The sequence below is a fragment of the Mus caroli genome, chromosome 4, assembly GCF_900094665.2.
Source record: "Mus caroli chromosome 4, CAROLI_EIJ_v1.1, whole genome shotgun sequence".
Lineage (NCBI taxonomy): Eukaryota > Metazoa > Chordata > Mammalia > Rodentia > Muridae > Mus > Mus caroli.
Window position 1 is genome coordinate 55,910,425 of NC_034573.1, and position 4,936 is coordinate 55,915,360.

Here is a 4,936-nt window from a genome sequence, read left to right on the forward strand (position 1 = left end):
TACTTAGAACACAGGTGTCAGTGCCATCTTATAATGGCGAATGTGAGGACGGCTCCTTACAGCTATGGCCATTCTTCATTCTCAGGCTTTGAGGCAGTGATCTGCAGTGTGAGAACAAGAACATGTTCAGGTACCAGGTCCACTTTATTTCCCCAAGAGAATGCATAGGACTCTCCAGCATTCAAAAATGACTGGTAGCCAACTGCATTTGTTTCCTCTATGATAAAATATTCAGGATGAGAAAAATAAATGAATCCTGACTTACTGGCATTGGATAGGTCAATGATAATTTCTCTAATGAATCCATGCTCCTTGCTTAGTTTTGCAAACTTTTCCTTCATGTTTGAACTCAAATCTGGTTCTCGGCCTATGAGAATGGCAACAGTGAGTATAGCAGATGTATTGTTTGCATTGACCACAGCCTGAGTGAGGGGACAGGGGCTTCCCCATAAGTATGTGAAATCATTGGCAACATGATTGACAGGCATTGGTATGATCTATCCTGCCTTTGGCATGCCTAGAATGTCCTTCTGTCACACTGAGAGATTTCAGAGTGCTTCCAACACTATGTTCAAGGAATGATTGAGAAGAGCATCAATATTCAGGAGGTGAGAAAAGGCAGGACCAAGCTGGGAAGACCATATTAAAGCTAGAGTTTCTTTCTTCTTTTCCCACCCCAAGAACAGTGTCTGTGTGAAAATACTTTACCACAGAGCGCCATCATCTGGAAGGTTTCCCCATCCTTTTTGTTGATGAGATGAATCATAATTATCATAGTCTGTCTTAAGTATAATAAATGTATTGAATCCATCATCTGTGGAGGAAATGGGACATGGCTCAGAAATTCTCTGTTCTGCAGGACATGATGGATACGATTTTCTTGTTCTATCAAAAACATAAAATCATTAAAATACATATCCTGGAAGAGATTGGTGAAGTGTCTGAGCCTTTCCGGGTTTTACTTATATTATTTCCTTTATATCTGATGCTTTAACAATCACAAATTTGCCTATTATTAAAAAAAAGAAAATGACAATCACATTTCATCCTTATTACAACTGCAACAACTTACAAGTTTCACCAGTGCTGTGCTTCAGCCAGTTGTGTATATTATCAGGCAGATTTCCACCATCTGCCTCAAATTAGCACTCTGTAATGTTGCCTGATGTGGCTCCCAGATCCACAGAGGAGAATTATTACTATCATCTTTACTGCAGGACAATGGAAGTAGAAATAGGTGGATTTCTTCAGCTAACAACTAGTAATAAAAATTTAATTCATTATCACAAAATCTTAACTTGTGATATACTGTCTCATTAATGTGGTTTCAGAAGTGTCTCTGTTCTTTCCTTATTGAACTCCTAGCAAATTAATTCCTGTCACCAACTCTTGTCTCTGACTTTTGAAAAACCCCTGGTTATGAGAACATGATTCAGTGTCACATGGAACTTTCTAATTTTGGATACGGACTCAGTATGTGTGTACACAAGTGCATACTGAGAGGCATCTCTTCCCCAAATATCCAGTGTTTGTAGGTGTGAGACCATACCAGGTTTTAATTTTCCCTTTCTCATCTAGGAGCAACTCACTTACACAGTATGGAGTTTAAAAGCTAAGGAATTCTCCAAGACATGAATGTGCTCCAGAAAAAGTCTCATGCTGCCATGATCTTCTATCTTTTCTCTTTTGTCAGAGGCCAGGATAACAGTATACCATTCCCCATTAATCTGTAATAGATAAGCAAATGGTTAAGGGAGAAGGAGCAGGGATACCACATGCACATGTGTCCACTTGAACTCTAGCCTATGGATTAGGGCCTGAGCGTACACAAGGGTAGATCTCATGCCAGTTGTCACAATACTTACCATACTGTCTCTGTCTCTCAGTGAGAATAGAGGTCCCCAAACATTGTTAGATCTGAATATCTGGTCTTACTTCAAGATCTGGAGCCATTCATTTGTCTTATAGATTGGGTCATTATACCCATCCCCTCAAAGGACCTACTTGGCTTCAAGATTTCCCCAAAGCACATTCTGAGTCAGAAGTCACTATTCACTCATCATAACTTTTCTACATTAAAGTTCTGTCCCATGCACTTGTGTACACACATACTGAGTCTGTATCCAAAATTAGAATGTTCCATGTGACACTGAATCAAGATCTCATAACCAGGGGTTTTTCAAAAGTCAGAGACAAGAGTTGGTGACAGGAATTAATTTGCTAGGAGTTCAATAAGGAAAGAACAGAGACACTTCTGAAACCACATTAATGAGACAGTATAAACAAGTTAAGATTTTGTGATAATGAATTAAATTTTTATTACTAGTTGTTAGCCGAAGAAATACACTCCTTTTTCTGCATGGACACAGACTAGGGTCAGTCTTAAGCACAGCAGCAGAAGCTGCAGCTTCATTTTGGTAGGCAATCGAATTGTCTGTCTGTCAGGAACATGACTTTCTGGTGATGGTGCCTACACTCCACTCCAGCTCCTTTGCTTGTCTTATATACTCTCTGGGTTCAGTGGTTTTGTTTGTTCTTTCTTCCTTTCTTCCTTTCTTTCTTCCTTCCTTCCTTCCTTCCTTCCTTCCTTCCTTCCTTCCTTCCTTCCTTCCTTCCTTCCTTCCTTCCTCCCTCCCTCCCTCCTCCCTTCCTCCCTCCCCCCTTCCCCTTTCCTCTTCCCCCCTCCCTCCCCTCTCTCTCTCTCTCTCTCTCTCTCTCTCTCTCTCTCTCTCTCTCTCTCTCTCTCTCTCTCTCTTTCTTCTTCCATTATGGGTCTGCTCTACCTCCATCAAGCTTTGTGGAATGTTTTCTCATTTATTGATCAGAGGCCAAGGATTGTTCCTGCCCTTTTCAAACTTGGCAATTTCATCACCTATGGATTCATTTAGTAGTCTTACATTTCACAAAACATATTCCCAAGAAAACAGTGGGTGTTCAAGATAACTGCAATCTGGAACTAGATGCACCTTTGGATCTGGCTTGGGATCAGAAAGCCATTTTTGGAGGGGGTGGGGGACTGAACAGGAAGGTCAGGTATGCATTGAATCTCCCCTTTAAGACAAGTATGGAAGAACTTGAGTTACTCAATTTTAGCAAAAGATTCATTTTTATTTCATGTGTATGAGCATTGGTTTTGCATGTGTATATGAGTACCATGCACAGGTCTGGTACAGTTGACGTCAGAAAAAGGAATCAGATTTTGCTGTTTTTGCTGAAGACCCATGTTTAATTACCAGCACTCACGTGGCATTTCATAACTCATTCTAACTTCAGTAACAGAAAATCAAATACTTTCATTTGACCCCTGTGGCCTCCTGTACACATGAATTGCACATAAATTCATTTAGGCACATACACATAAAAATAGTAAATTTTTTTGGTCTCTCTTTTTTTATTAAATATATTCTTTATTTACATTTCAAATGCTATCCCAAAAGTTCCCTGTACCCTCCCCTTGCTGTAACCCCCTTCAAACTTCTTGGCCCTGGTGTTCCCCTGTATTGGGGCATATAAAGATTGCAAGACCAAGGGGCCTCTCTTCCCAATGATGGCTGACTAGACCATCTTCTTCTACATATACAGCTAGAGACATGTGCTCTGGGGGTACTGGTTAGTTCTTATTGTTTTCCACCTATAGGGTGGCAGACCCCTTCAGCTCCATGGGAACTTTCTCTACCTCCTCCATTGGGGACCCTGTGTTCCATAAAATAGTTGACTGTGAGCATCCACTTCTGTATTTGCCAGGCCCTGCCATAGCCTCACAAGAGACAGCTATATCAGGGTCCTTTCAGTGAAATCTTGCTGGCATATGCAATAGTGTCTGTGTTTGATGGCTGATAAAACTCTTCCAAGGCTAAGGTGATAACTGCTCAAAAGGCTTCAACCTTTGTACAGATAGCACTGACCTCAGAATCCAAACTATTGTCTGTAGCCAGGTTGCATCAACTGTTTACCTTTGAGAATGTTGGACTTCAACTGACTGGACATAAATCTCATCATTAATGAAAAATACAAGTATTTTTCAAAGTCATATTTGCTGATGGAGGTCCAAGTAGAAATAATTCGAAAAATCATGTTTCCAACTACCTACAGTTACAATGGGAACATATTTTGTGTCAGTAGACATTTCATTTACCCTGGAACTAGAAACATAAACTAGTGTTTTATGTGGGGAAATAAAGAATTCAAGAAGGAGGCAAGTACTCACTATGCTTTATTTCAACTTTGCTTCAGCTTTATATGGTATGTATTATTTTTTCTTCTTACCATAGTATTAGTTAAGACTCAGAAAGATTAAGTAAATGTATAAGGTCATATAGTCAGGCAATGTGAGAACTTGGATTTAAACCCAAGACTCTCTAACTCAAGAGCCTTTGTTTTTATTGATCCCACTACACAGGTCAGGACGTTTTTACCATGGGGGGGGGGTGTGATTACATAGGAGAAAGGGAAATACTGAGTGCTACAGAGCTCCAGACATGTCTGACTGGCAGGTACTAGCAAAGATACTGCACATGGGTTTCTTTAAAATATGGAGGAATTGGTGTGGCCCGAGACTGAATGAGGCATGACAACTGGTTCTCTCTTGGTTTATAAGCGTTTCATGGATGCTCTACTAGGGGATTATCATGTTCTCACCCCCCCACCCTCCTCTTTTTCTTCCTCCACCTCCTCTTCCTCCTCTCATCCTCTTTCTCCTCTTCCAACCCTCTTTGATTTTTGGTTTATTATGGTGTCTTCATACACATGCACATGCTTGTGCCTTTGCTAGTACATGCAGAAGTCAGCACAGGATACTAGTTGTCTCCCTCTATCTCTTTTTACTTCATCCTCTTGAGATAGGGTCTGCCTCTGAATCTGGGAATTATTGTGTTTCAGATAGGCTGCCTGTCTACTAGGTCTCAGCAAACCTCCATTCTCCACCATCTACCCAGTT

At 40.6% G+C, this 4,936-nt stretch overlaps 1 pseudogene; it reads right to left on the reverse strand.

The window, feature by feature from the left end:
• Window positions 1-62: 62 nt before the first annotated feature.
• LOC110293328 lies at window positions 63-4,074 on the reverse strand (annotated as a pseudogene).
• Between the last annotated feature and the right edge of the window lie 862 nt (window positions 4,075-4,936).